At 42.3% G+C, this 16,037-nt stretch overlaps 1 long non-coding RNA gene across 1 annotated transcript; it reads right to left on the bottom strand.

The window, feature by feature from the left end:
- Positions 1-3,696: 3,696 nt before the first annotated feature.
- Positions 3,697-4,282, bottom strand: LOC138855199 (uncharacterized). The gene is made up of 2 exons (XR_011394397.1): positions 4,069-4,282; positions 3,697-3,916 (listed from the first exon to the last, which is right to left on the bottom strand). It is a non-coding gene; the product is annotated as an uncharacterized lncRNA (long non-coding RNA).
- Between the last annotated feature and the right edge of the window lie 11,755 nt (positions 4,283-16,037).

Raw genomic sequence — 16,037 nt, 5'->3', positions numbered from 1 at the left:
CGTCACCGCCACTTACCACCGCCACCTGCCACCGCCACCGGGCACCGCCACCTAACTCACGTTCAATATTAAAAGCCACGTATTTCCCATTTATATATATATATATATATATATATATATATATATATATATATATATATATATATATGTCGTGCCGAATATGTAAAACTGGTCAATTAGCAAGAACTCATTTAAAATTAAGTCCTTTCTAAAAAAAATTCTTATACGTTTAATGATATATTTTTTTCATTAATGTGGATGTAAAAATTTATGATTTTGCACCAAAAGAATCTTAGAAAACTTACCTAACCTTATTATAACAAGAACAATTTATTTTAGCCTAGCCCAACTAAATATATTTTAGATTTGTTTACAATAATTTAATACTAAACAATCTTAGTGAAATACATTTTTTTCGTTAGGTTCAGAATGATTTTGGCGAAATTATTGCATAAACAAATTTTCACTTGTCCTATATGGCAAGATGAACGTTGCTATTTAAGCCAAGATCGCAAGTTCTGCCTATTCGGCACGACATATATATATATATATAATATATATATATATATATATATATATATATATATATATATATATCTGAAATAAGAAATAACAATAATATAAAATAATCTGATAAGAAAATAAATTGACCTTTATTTGCTGGCCATTATTACCCATCATTAATAATTTTCTCCCTTGAATACTCTCGTCAGGGGGAAATTAGCTTCTCACAAAGGGGGGTCCAAATGATTTCGGGAATCTTAATTACCCTCGTTAAGAAAACAATTGCAGATGATTAAGAAGAAGGTTATAAAAAGAGATTTGGTTATATTCTCCAATGTTAGTATTTTATGTGATTACTAAGTAATTAGCATGTAAAGGGATTGAAAGTAGGGATATTAGTCAGCTTTTTGGGAGATTTATGGACAAGCTTCGGCGTAATTACGTTTGCTAAACACACACACTAACCAGTGTTGACTCCACACCCGGTCAAGCACGTCAGGAAATTAGAGAGAGTGCAAAGGTTTGCAACAAGACTAGTCCCGGGGCTAAGGGGTATGTCCTACGAGGAGAGGTTAAGGGAAATCAACCTAACGACAGGGATGACATGATTACGATGTATAAAATACTGAAAGGAATTAGCAAAGTGGATAAGGACAGGATATTCCCGAGATGGGACACAGCAACAAGGGGACACAGCAACAAGGGGACACAGCAACAAGGGGACACAGCAACAAGGGGACACAGCAACAAGGGGACACAGCAACAAGGGGACACAGCAACAAGGGGACACAGCAACAAGGGGACACAGCAACAAGGGGACACAGCAACAAGGGGACACAGCAACAAGGGGACACAACTGGAAGTTGAAGACTCAGATGAGTCATAGGGATGTTAGGAAATATTTCTTCAGTCAAAGAGTTGTCAGGAAGTGGAACAATCTGGAGAGTGATGTAGTGGAGGCAGGATCCATACATAGCTTTAAGAAGAGGTATAATAAAGCTCATGGAGCAGGGGGAGAGTGGACCTAGTAGCGACCAGCGAAGTGGCGAGGCCAAGAGCCGTGAATCGACCCTGTAACCACAAGTGAGTACACACACACGTCACTTAAGAGATAATAATGACATTCCCTGAGAAAATGAGTTAGCTACACCCAGAGTCATGTTCTCCAGGGAAAGTCAGACACAAGTACTTGTCCAGCTTGGACACAAACACATGCAGTTTAAACCATACCCCCGGCCGGGATTGAACCCGCGGTCATAGAGTCTCAAAACTCCAGCCCGTCGCGTTAGCCACTAGACCAGCTAGCCACAATAAGATTCATCCAACTAGGTATATTTCTACACCATAGGAAGGTTAGCACAGGCACCTCTGTGACGGGCTGGAGTTTTGAGACTATGACCGCGGGTTCAATCCCGGCCGGGGGTATGGTTTATTTGCAATCGTGTCATTACGATTTCTTAAGTCATGTTGACGGCAGTGAAGGGACTTGAGCTAGAGTTCGTCACGGCCACGCTAGCTGGAGATTCGTCTGTAAAAACTTGCATTTGTGGTCACAGAGGTGCCTGTGCTAACTTTCCTATGGTGTAGAAATATACCTAGTTGGATGAATCTTATTGTGGCTAGCTGGTCTAGTGGCTAGCGCGACGGGCTGGAGTTTTGAGACTATGACCGCGGGTTCAATCCCGGCCGGGGGTATGGTTTATTTGCAATCGTGTCATTACGATTTCTTAAGTCACATGCAGTTTAATGTGATCCTTTATTGACAACTATAAATACTCCCGTACCTTCCACCCCAGGTAGATCTGTTTGTAACTTGAAAAAGCCCACTATATGGGCGAAACGTTGTCAATAAAGGATCACATTAAACTGCATATGTGTTTATGTTTCCATAGTGTCGGTATTTTATACCATTTATTTTCAACTTGTCCAGCTTGTATTCCAGTGTCTGAGAATCTATGTTGAAGACACATGTACAGCAGTTGTGTGTGAACTATGTTGACGTAAGACACATGTACAGCAGTTGTGTGTGAACTATGTTGACGTAAGACACATGTACAGCAGTTGTGTGTGAACTATGTTGACGTAAGACACATGTACATCAGTTGTGTGTGAACTATGTTGACGTAAGACACATGTACAGCAGTTGTGTGTGAACTATGTTGACGTAAGACACATGTACAGCAGTTGTGTGTGAACTATGTTGACGTAAGACACATGTACAGCAGTTGTGTGTGAACTATGTTGACGTAAGACACATGTACAGCAGTTGTGTGTGAACTATGTTGACGTAAGACACATGTACAGCAGTTGGGTGTGAACTATGTTGACGTAAGACACATGTACAGCAGTTGGGTGTGAACTATGTTGACGTAAGACACGTGTACATCAGTTGTGTGTGAACTATGTTGACGTAAGACACATGTACATCAGTTGTGTGTGAACTATGTTGACGTAAGACACATGTACATCAGTTGTGTGTGAACTATGTTGACGTAAGACACATGTACATCAGTTGTGTGTGAACTATGTTGACGTAAGACACATGTACATCAGTTGTGTGTGAACTATGTTGACGTAAGACACATGTACATCAGTTGTGTGTGAACTATGTTGACGTAAGACACATGTACATCAGTTGTGTGTGAACTATGTTGACGTAAGACACATGTACATCAGTTGTGTGTGAACTATGTTGACGTAAGACACATGTACATCAGTTGTGTGTGAACTATGTTGACGTAAGACACATGTACAGCAGTTGTGTGTGAACTATGTTGACGTAAGACACATGTACAGCAGTTGTGTGTGAACTATGTTGACGTAAGACACATGTACAGCAGTTGTGTGTGAACTATGTTGACGTAAGACACATGTACAGCAGTTGTGTGTGAACTATGTTGACGTAAGACACATGTACATCAGTTGGGTGTGAACTATGTTGACGTAAGACACATGTACAGCAGTTGTGTGTGAACTATGTTGACCTAAGACACATGTACAGCAGTTGTGTGTGAACTATGTTGACGTAAGACACATGTACATTGTCAGTGGAACGCCTTCCAACTGAACAAAAGAAACTAATGGAAAAATAAATAAAGAAATGATTTAGGAAAAACAAGAAAAATGATTTGAGAATTTTACTTAAAATTTAAATATAATAAAAAAAAATGGCCTTCAGTTCTTGTAGTTGGGTAGGAGTAGGTATGGCCCTAGATAGTTCCTCTGATGTTATTTATGTAGGTTATCCTGGGCAGATGGTAATCCGATGTTCTGGAATCTCCTACCACTTGGATGGAGCACAAGTAGTATAGGTAAGGGCCGGTAGTTGTAGAATAATGTTAATAAGTACTATTAACACACGTCTTGCCCCTTTATCTGGCGTCTATCCTGGAAGACCACGCCAGGAACAGAGCTGACAAATAAGAGAAAATAAAACTGGTTACCCATAGTCATGATAATATAACATTTAAGAAAGAAAAAGAATGATAAATGCCAAAATCATTACTGGTAACCAGCAAACGCTAGAAAAGAACAAACAGTAATACTCCTGGTAGATCACCCTACCTGATTAGGAGAAGAGTGGAGGCGAAGTGACTCTCCTAACTTCAGTCCACACCAGGTAAGGTCAATATTACCAAGAGTAGAAACTTTAACAAATCGGACACCAGGAACTAGTTTTGCCCCAGCCCGCCAGAGAGGGGGGGGGTGAGTGCGCGCGCAACGTAACTCGCTAATGGTTCCTGGTTGCCCGAACAACCTTAACCCCACTTACACCTACTTTTCCCTCACATACATCAGTTGTGTGTGAACTATGTTGACGTAAGACACATGTACAGCAGTTGTGTGTGAACTATGTTGACGTAAGACACATGTACAGCAGTTGTGTGTGAACTATGTTGACGTAAGACACATGTACATCAGTTGTGTGTGAACTATGTTGACGTAAGACACATGTACATCAGTTGTGTGTGAACTATGTTGACGTAAGACACATGTACATCAGTTGTGTGTGAACTATGTTGACGTAAGACACATGTACAGCAGTTGTGTGTGAACTATGTTGACGTAAGACACATGTACATCAGTTGTGTGTGAACTATGTTGACGTAAGACACATGTACATCAGTTGTGTGTGAACTATGTTGACGTAAGACACATGTACATCAGTTGTGTGTGAACTATGTTGACGTAAGACACATGTACATCAGTTGGGTGTGAACTATGTTGACGTAAGACACATGTACAGCAGTTGTGTGTGAACTATGTTGACGTAAGACACATGTACATCAGTTGTGTGTGAACTATGTTGACGTAAGACACATGTACATCAGTTGTGTGTGAACTATGTTGACGTAAGACACATGTACATCAGTTGTGTGTGAACTATGTTGACGTAAGACACATGTACATCAGTTGTGTGTGAACTATGTTGACGTAAGACACATGTACATCAGTTGTGTGTGAACTATGTTGACGTAAGACACATGTACATCAGTTGTGTGTGAACTATGTTGACGTAAGACACATGTACAGCAGTTGTGTGTGAACTATGTTGACGTAAGACACATGTACATCAGTTGTGTGTGAACTATGTTGACGTAAGACACATGTACAGCAGTTGTGTGTGAACTATGTTGACGTAAGACACATGTACATCAGTTGGGTGGAAAGTTTGACTTTGTTTTCTTTACATCGAAGTGGAGAGACGATAAATCTTATAACGAACGTGTCATTGACACAGCGAAACCAAGTAACGAAAGACGTTCTTGATGCCACTGTTCGTGCGTCGTCCGTGTTCTTGATTCTCCTCTAGTTTGTTCTCAATATTCTTTCACGTTATCTCTCTTCCCTTCCTTCCTCGCTGTATATATTCCTTATTCCATGATCATTAATTTATTATCCACGTGACTAAATACTATAATAATAATAATAATAATAATAATAATAATAATAATAATAATAATAATAATAATAATGTTTATTTCTACATGTACCTGATGCAACTTATACAGACCATAGTTGACATCTATGACATATTACTATATAGAAAGTCCCTTGTTATGCAGAGCATTTCGGGCAAATTAGGTCAGTTTTGTCCCCAGGATGCGACCCACATCAATCGACTAACATCTAGGTACCTACTTACTGCTAGGTGAATAGGGACAGCAGGTGTTTTTTTTTATATTTTATTGAAAAACGCAATACATAGTTATACATGTAGACAATGTAATCAATGAAACGTATCCATTATATATAACAAAAGAAAACTCCACATTCCCTACCGTAGCACTAAACTTATACATAAGAACTAAACTAAAGACAGCCCACAGCTTCATATACAGGTGGGTTTATTACATCCAAAATTGCAGCCATAAACACAATATGCAATATAACCCAAAAAATGTCACAGGTATTGACATTTTACATAAAACTGTATGTACGAAGACATTCTCAATTATCCAAAAATTCTTTACACACTTATTATTGTTGTATATTAAACTTCATATCAAATACATAATACGTAACACCTCAATAATTACGAAACAAATAAAGGTTTGAAAATAATCTCCACACCTCACCACAGAAAAACTAAACACAGTACAATATAACAAATGATTCATCCCACCTCACTTCCATACACTACATTCGTCCCACCTCACTACCATACACTACATTCATCCCACCTCACTTCCATACACTACATTCATCACCACAAGCGAACTTACACAATCACGTATATTTAGTAATATTTTTCAAATATAATTTCCAGTTTTAAGTAACAAACTTCTTCTACTATATAATGAAATATACATAGTCATTACTATTAAACATTAACTTAAACAAGACTATATTCTTATTCTACAGACGGCAGCAGTTCTTGCCTCACCATCCTAACCCTACTTAACACATTGTACATCAACACATCCTTATATACCCATCACTCGTCAATAATATTCATTGAACTTCACCGAATACCAATATACAACCCATACTGAGTACATGAAATTCTCTTACATACTGCTATATACACTTTATGTATGATAAAAATCACACACATTACATTATCTCATTATTAGCAGTACATTTGGTACACAGACATATTTATCACGCCCTCATGTCCGTTGCTTAATACAACCACCAATCCTGATAATACATCACAACATATGCCAAATTTAACTGATCCATAACATACATCAGTATACCATTCTGAGTATGACCGTATACTTTTCACATGCACACAAATATTGCTCATTTCCATATCATAAAAATCTTAACTTTTCCCTTACAAACCACCACAAACTTACTTAAAACACACTCCACAACTACGCTGCCATTTCACACCATATCACGGAACTCTTCATACATTCCCAAATTCTGAGACGAGCCCGATGCAACCCCTGAAAATCCAAACACATCCCCCCCCCCCTTTTTTTTTTTTTTTTTTTTTTTTTTTTTTTTTTTTTTTTTTTTTTTCTTTCCCTTACTCCGCCAACAAACCTCTGACATTCATACTTCGATATCCTTCAGGAAAAACCCTTTCCCATCTACTTCCATATATCCCCCTATTACGACTAAGTGTTTTGTACATTGTTGCAGCCAATACCTTCTTTCGCACCATCCAATCCCCATTACCCCTCATGGCCCATGATACGAAAACAAAATCAGTTATGATGTACACCAAAGCACGCTGCACAGACTCTTCCACACCTCCCACATCTAAACTCAATGCCCTTAATACCGATATCCCTCCCCCACCCACCCTCCTCAAAATCCCACCCATCCACTCCCGTATACACTCCAAATTTTTACAAAAATATACTACATGAAAAGCTGTCTCCCTATCCCCACACACCCTACATACGTCCTCCACCATCAACCCTCTCTCCCGAAGCACCACACCAGACGGCAATATTCCATGAAGGAAACGAAACATTACCTCTCTCACTCTTGGTCTTATGCGCACCAACCGCAACCTTACCCAAATGTCTCCCCATGCATACATTGGGTATATGCCCTCAACATTTGCAATCACCCTCACCCCTACAGCACGCTCCAGAACACCTACCCGTATCCTAGACGGATCTCTAACATACAATAAAGCTCGCAGCACATCCTCACACTCTCTCATCTCTGATCCTACCCACCACCTTCGTGCCTCCTCATATAATGCTTGCACACCCTTCCCCACACGACCGTCCACTCGGATAAACCCCCTCTTCAAATATATACACTTAACCCTTAATCTTATATCTATTAAACCCAATCCACCTTTGTCGACCGGTAGCATAACAACACTTCTACCCAACCAATCACACCCAGAACCCCATATATATCGAAAAACCTTTTTTAGCATTCTAGTTATGTCCGGTCCTGCCAACGGATATACTGCTGCCACATGCCAGACCATACTATATAACATCACATTCACCACTATTACACGTTGATGTATCGTCAAATGCAAGGGTCTCAAAACATTTAACCTACCCACCAACCTATCCACTGCCCTCCCAGAATTAAGCATCCGTGCCTCCCCGGCATTCCCCATATAAATTATCCCACACACCTTTAGTCTATCCACCACACACCAACGCACAGCTGTTTCCCATCGCGCCCTCCCTACCCAATTCCCTAAGACCAATAATTTCGATTTCTCCACATTCACTTTTAAACCTGTAACACCTTCAAAACCACCAATTACATCCTCCACCTCATGTAAACTTTCCTCCCTGCTCATTAGAATTGTTGTATCATCCACATACCCTATTATTCCCATCCCACCATTCTCCACACCACGTACCACCCCTAAACATCGCCCCACAGCCCTATAAAAAGGGTCCTGTATACAAGCAAACAACAGTTGAGACAGAGGACAACCCTGCCTTATGCCTCTACCCATTGAAACCCACTCGCCCAATTTCCCATTCACCTGCACACGTACACCTACCCTATTATACAAAGTCTCAATCCAACGTACCATCTCTTCCCCAAAACCCTGCCTCCGTAAGATATGCCACAGTGCCTTTCGTTCTACGCAATCATACGCAGCCTGCCAATCCAATGCTAAGACACCTCCCCCCCTTTCATTCTCCCCCTCCATACTTTCCACAAAATCTTTTATTATTCCATGTCCCTCATACATCGTCCTTCCAGGCACCCCATACTGACCTCTCGCAACAACTCTATCTATCACGCACTTCAGCCTGTTCCCCAAGATTTTTGCGAATATCTTATAATCAGCACATAACAACGACAACGCCCTGTAGTTCTGCACTGTAGTAGGGCCTTCCCCTTTTGGAATCAATACTACTACTGCAGTACGCTGCAACTCGCCCATCCTCCCCTCACTTTTCATCACATTCATCAGGTTCACTAAAAAATCCTTCAACACACTCCAATTCTTCACATAGAATTCACAAGGTAACCCATCTATACCTGGCGCTTTACCTCTCGCCATATTCTCCAAAGCTCTCCATACCTCCCCCTCTTCAATATCCCCACCCAATGCCATACGATCACTTCCACTCAGCACACAAGATACATTCTCTCCCAATCTCTCTAAATCCTCACCGTTCACTCCTACACTCCTCAAATATTTTCCAAACCAACTATCCATAAAACCACTCATACCCTCAGTAGTTCTCAACTCCTGACCCTTCGTATACCCACCTAAGTCCTCGTGTACTACCAGCTTATCAATTTCCATTGCCAACCTGCGTCTCCGCTGACCCCGTAACACACAGGCTGACGGCCTGTCACCCCAAATCGCCTCCTCTAACCCACCTTGCACCCTCGCCTCATCAAATCTCTCATTGTGCATATCCCTTATCTGCCACTTTAATGCTTCAATTTCCTCCATTGGATACACACCTGTCACAGCACCCCTCTGATAACAACCCTGCAACCGCCCCTCTAAATACTGTTGAAGCCCAAATGTCATCCATGCCTCATTCTTTCCCCTTCGCACATAGTATTGCCTGATCCTCGTCTTTGCAACCCCATCCCACCACCCCAATAAATCGCTTGCACTCTTACCCCCACCCCATAAGTCCTCCCACAAACTTTCAAAATCCCCTCCCTCCACCCCCTCACCCAGTAGTCGTACATTCAGCTTCCAGTACCCCAAATATCTCTTAGGCAAACCGTCCCAATTTAAATCAGCATAAACCGCCCTATGATCTGAATAAACGACATTCACCGTCTGCACCCGCGTCACCCTCACTCCCCTTGTCACATACAACCTATCTAATCGTGCAGCATATCCCTTTCTATGAAAAGTGTGCTCTATCTCGCAATCCCCTCCATCAACTATATCCCTCAATCCCACACCTCTCAATAGATCCCCTAAACCTGCCAAAAAACACCCTGCCCCTCTCGGTTCCACATCCTTCCTGCGCACCACACAGTTCCAGTCGCCACCAACTATTGTCACTGACGGTAATGACCGCAAATAATATACCAATACGTTATTCACAAATTCATTCTTTACCCTTACATCATTCTCAGCCGGCACATACACACAAATGACTGCCATCCGCTCACCTCTCCACCACCCATCTATTCTTAACACACGACCCCCCCCCCCTTCACTCCTAAGAACAACAAACGGGCTCGTCTCTCGGATCAGGATTCCCACCCCTCCCTTCATTCGCTCCGAATACATCACAAACACTCTGTACCCATCCACCTCCAATTCCTTTCCCAGCTTGAAATTATGTTCCTGCACAAAAACAATGTCTATAGCATAACGTCTTAAAAATCCCTTTACCCACAGACGCTTCTCACTCGCACACAATCCATTAATATTCACTGTCATGCACCGGAAACCTACTTATGTGATTTCACCCTCTGCCCCTTTTCACCTTTCACTGACACGCTTTCAGTGTGTCTGCTTCGTCCACTTTTCTCTCCACTGCCCACTGGTGGCTTCCCCTTATCCAACACCTGACCAGGCGTACCTTTAGTGCTCTCACGCACCACATCAACCCATGGCTTTTTCCCCGGTCTCTGTGCCGGGGTCAAAACATCATCAGAGTCAGAATATGTCGCCGCCCTCTTACGGTTGACACACTCTGCATCCATTTCCAACTCACTGGATGCCTCCCTGTGAATCTCAGCAGTCACCTCAATCACTTCCACCACTCCTGGCGAGTCATCTGCCATGTTCGCCAATCTTCCAAGTTGCTCATCTTCAATCTGAACATTACTCCTCACCATACTCAAGTTATCCTCAGCAACCTGCTTCTCAAAGGATTTTTCCTGCACGTTCACCAGTAGGCCTTCCTCTACCCGCACGTCACCAATCTGCACAGTCTTCCCGTTCTCCATGGCAGATGCCTCACTTCCCACCAACTGTGACAGTGATGGGCTGGTACCCACCAGTGGCAGCTCACGCTCCACTTCCTCACTCCAGGAAGTGCCACTTCTATGTACAGGTGCCTCATCAGCATGACCCACCTCTGGTTCTGGCTCTTTCACCATCTCACTACCTAGGTCCTTTCTCCGCTGCCATCTCCCACACTGGGCCGCCATATGGTCATATGCACCACATAACCTACACGTCTTCTGCTGCCCAGCGTAGTACACCATTACCTGTGTCCTAAATGCGTCCAGTATGACGTAAGACGGGATGGCATGCCTCAACTCCATCTTGATCGTGAACGTACCATCCGGCAAACCGGCATACGCCCCATCCGTCCATTTACCAGCCATAGCCAGGTGTACAGGTCCATACTGTTCAAATACATACCGCAGATCATTCTCGTCCGCCTCAAATGGCACATTTCGGATTTTCACCCATGTGTAATGCTTAGACACGTCGATTAGGCGAACACGTATCGCTGAATTAACATCCACGCTCCTGTCCTGGTACTTGTCAACCAGCCGTTCATACACTCCAGCTGAACTCAGCTTGACGAAAATACGATAGGCACCATTTAGTGCCACACCATACAGTTCTTGATCCGCAACACCATAGGTGTCACGGATAATTTGCGGTAAAAGCACTTGTGCAGACTGAGGCGTTATTGCACCACGCAATAATTCAATGCACACCGTGTGCAAACGCCTTCTCACAGACTGCGCCATGTTGTGAAAATATGTCTCCTCCAATGGCCAGCAGAGGGCAGTAGTCACACGTCTGCACTCTGCGCAGGTCAAGCGGCGAATTTAACATGTACCTGATGCAACTTATACAGACCATAGTTGACATCTATGACATATTACTATATAGAAAGTCCCTTGTTATGCAGAGCATTTCGGGCAAATTAGGTCAGTTTTGTCCCCAGGATGCGACCCACATCAATCGACTAACATCTAGGTACCTACTTACTGCTAGGTGAATAGGGACAGCAGGTGTCTTAAGGAAACACGTCGTAATGTTTCCACCCGTACCGGGGATCGATCCCCCCCCAGATCTCAGTGTGTGAGCTGAGTGCTCTAGCAATCGAGCAATTCTAGTAACTAGTGTTGAAACTATTACTTTACTTTCTAGATGCAATTTGTGTGATGGATTATGTTGCTTCTGCCCGGGGCTGCGGGAAATACAACTCTGACATCTTATTCTAAATGCGTATGAAAATAGTATGCAATACAGACATTTTGATGAGTAACACACATATGCAACTCTTCATGAGGTTGAGGGACTGACCACCTCAAACCTACGTCTTCAAGGGTGAGGGACTGATCACATCTTCACATCTCTACTGCTTCTGCAAACTCCTCTGTAGACGACTGAAGAAGTGAGTGAGTCTTGTATACGAGATAACAGGGCTGGATAGCATTGTAAATTGGTTCGGCAAATAGTTCTGTTAATGGGTTTAGGTTTAGGAAGAACCTGCCTAGCATTGGCCAGTAGACCTTCTGCAGTGTTCCTATATTCTTATGTCTTATTCACAGTAAGATATGCACTTCACTATGTATAAAAGGTTCGAAACGGTGAATTTATAATGTATATACATTGTGTGGCTTATATATATGCCACACAGTGTATATACATTGTGTGGCTTATGTATATGCCACACAGTGTATATACATTATGTGGCTTATGTATATGCGATGAATTACCTATCTCACTGTATGTATACCTATCGTCTAGCAGGGGACAGCCATCCCAGTTCGAATCTGGGAGTCAAACAAACGCTATTATTACGTTAATCATATGCAGTACTAACTAGTTGATTACAACAGACATGTGAAGCTCCTTATCATCTTTATACAGAAGACATTTCGCCTACTAGTGATATTTTTATTTAGTACAGAGATTATACACCAGAGACAGTTCAGTGTCTTACAGCGCTATACTGATTATATCGACTCAAGGCTTAAACTCCTCCTGTTCTTCGTGTTTCTCCTTTGTATGGACTGATGAAGCCACTGTGTGGCGAAACGTTTCCTCATTAAAAATACCCAAGTGTTGCACATGTGTCTAATTTATCAATTCTCTGAGATACACACACACCTTCTGGTGTTTATACCTTGATATAAACACACCTCACGGGGTGTAAGATAAGATAAGATTTCGTTCGGATTTTTAACCCCGGAGGGTTAGCCACCCAGGATAACCCAAGAAAGTCAGTGCGTCATCGAGGACTGTCTAACTTATTTCCATTGGGGTCCTTAATCTTGTCCCCCAGGATGCGACCCACACCAGTCGACTAACACCCAGGTACCTATTTGCTGCTAGGTGAACAGGACAACAGGTGTAAGGAAACGTGTCGAAATGTTTCCACCCGCCGGGAATCGAACCCGGGCGCTCCGTGTGTGAAGCGGGAGCTTTAGCCACCAGGCCACCGGGCACACTAGAGACTGTATATACACCATTTTTGTTTATGCTGCGATACAAACACACCTCACGGGGTGTATACACTTGAGATACACACAACCCAGGGTGAATAATATTTATACTCTCTGTAATGCTGTCTGTCCACGAACAATAAATAATAAGAACCAAAAATCTCGACCCAGTGTGGTGGCAAAAGTGGGAGGGAGGCACGCCATTGGTCGAAAGTTTGTTGACGTTTTTGTGTTGGTCGGTCGGAAGGGAGGGAGAGAAAGGAATAAGAAAGGTCATTTATCATCTCAGTGTGAGCTACACTTTCTCACTCACCTCCAGGTCACCTCACTTCCAGGTCGCTTTCGGGCAGACTCGAAGCCCATATTTTTTTTTAGTCACCTGGTCAATATCTAGTCAGGTTTAAGGATGGACTTGTCTCAGTGTTTGAACTCCCAGGTCACTTTGGGGTTGACTCAAAAACCTGTGACTGGTCACCTTCTGGTCAATATCTAGTCACGTTTAAGGGCGAACTCTTGTTGTCGTCTCAAAAACATAACACATGGAAGACGTAGCACTACAACAGTCCTACTGACCCATACTAGGCAGGTCCTTCTCAAACACTAACTTCCAGTCACTTTTGGGCTGACTCGAAGACCCATTCCTGATCATCTTTTGGTCTGTATCTGGTCTCTTACGGATGAAACATCGCTCCTGAAGCCCGGTCTTAGACCAAGCTTCCTCCTGTCTTTAATGTTGATGTAAATAAGTCGACATTATTCCTAGCATATCTTCTGTAGTCTAATTTTAATCCAGTATATCTCGTTTCATTGAGTATATCACATACCGAGATTATCCACACTTAAAAAAAAAAAAAACACGGAACGGGTGGGATTTGAAACCATGGCGAGTTGTAAAACTCCACTCCAGTGCACTTAGAAGAAACTGTTTACTACGTTTCGCCCCGACTTGGACCATTAACGTTCCATGTCGGATCGAAAAGTTGTCAAAAGTTTCGGTCTCCTAAAGAAATTTGCTAAAAATTGTATATGAGAATTTTAGTTACTTTTGGTAATTATCGGGAATATACACCGGGAGATACATATATACCAATGTATATACACAGTGAAATGTGTATAATATTGTATATCTCTCAGTGTGAAATAGGGAGTAGTGAACAACGAATGTAAGAATTTCCCGTCATTATCTTCACGAGAGTGAAAGGAGAATTGAAGATACTGCCAGAGTGCAAAACGTTTAACAGGCTTCCTTTTGGCAGCTATATACCAGGATGTTAGGTAAGACACATATGCAACAGTTAGGTATCTTTATTTCGAAACGTTTCGCCTACACAGTAGGCTTCTTCAGTCGAGTACAGAAAAGTTGATAGAAGCAGAAGAGACTTGAAGACGATGTAATCAGTCCATCACCCTTAGTTTTGAGGTGGTCAGTCCCTCAGTCTGGAACAATGCTCTTCTCCAGACTGAGGGACTGACCACCTCAAAACTTTAAGGGTGATGGACTGATTACATCGTCTTCAAGTATCTTCTGCTTCTATCAACTTTTCTGTACTCGACTGAAGAAGCCTACTGTGTAGGCGAAACGTTTCGAAATAAAGATACCTAACTGTTGCATATGTGTCTTACCTAACAACCTGTCGGTATTTTATACCATTTTGATGTTCTATACACCAGGATGATAGTTCTTCTCTGGGAGGGGGGGGGGGGGAGGTTAGGTTAGATTCGTCAGGAAACAGGACAAGTGTTTCCTGACGCTGGTCTTAGTCAAATGATCACCCGTAGCTGGAGCTTTTGGTCATCTGACCGAGGCCTTCCACTGGCTTACCCCTCTGTTGTTGTAACTACAAAGACGACACACAGAGAGAGATAATCACACCTCTCTGTACATATTAACACACACACACAAACACCAGCCCCTGTAAGCCTATCCCATTCTCCTCGTTTATACCTATCCATAAACCCAAAGTACCGCTGGACACGCACACACGTAGCCTGGACATGTGCACAGGACATGGCACGTAACAATAATGTGAAAAATATTGAAGCATAAATCTAACCGCGTGTCCGTTCATGGGTGTTACGGCTGGGAATTTTGCAATCTTAGTAGCAAATACCTTCACGGATGCTGCGTGGAAAGCTCTTGATGCAAGGAGTTGGAGTTTTAAAAATAGGTTAGATAAATACGTGAGTGTGGGGTGGATGTGAGTTGGACCTAACTGGCCTGGGCCAGTGGGCCTGTTGTAGTGCTTCTGTCTTCTTAAGTGGATGTGACTTGGATATGACTGGCGTGGGCCAGTAGGCCTGCTGCAGTGCTCCATCTTTATTTCCTTCTCACGTCTAAGAGATGAGTTTCAGAGGATTAAAAATGACTTTTGATGTTGGAGTCCGGAGGTCTGAGCCTACACTCTGTGTTTACGTTTTCGTTTTTTTTATATGGGTAAGTGTCTGAATGTATATATATAATTTTTTTTTTTACACAGGGTTTGACAAGGTTAAGGATCCCTAGCTTTATTGACAAGCTGTTTACAGGTTAAGGATTCCTAACTTTATTGACAAGCTACATCAGCTCATTTGAAAGCATTTTTATTGTTATGAGACATACAAGTAGGAAACAGGATGAAGTTGGAGCCATCTGTGGGCCAGCATTTTCATTTGATCATCTGACTTTATCTCGTTGACATCATTATGCTGTACGAATGTGTTCCATACTCGAGTCATCCTGGGTATATATGATCTCAGATGGA

Source organism: Cherax quadricarinatus, chromosome 85 (genome assembly GCF_038502225.1).
Source record: "Cherax quadricarinatus isolate ZL_2023a chromosome 85, ASM3850222v1, whole genome shotgun sequence".
Classification (NCBI taxonomy): domain Eukaryota; kingdom Metazoa; phylum Arthropoda; class Malacostraca; order Decapoda; family Parastacidae; genus Cherax; species Cherax quadricarinatus.
This window is presented reverse-complemented; position numbering and strand designations above follow the sequence as displayed.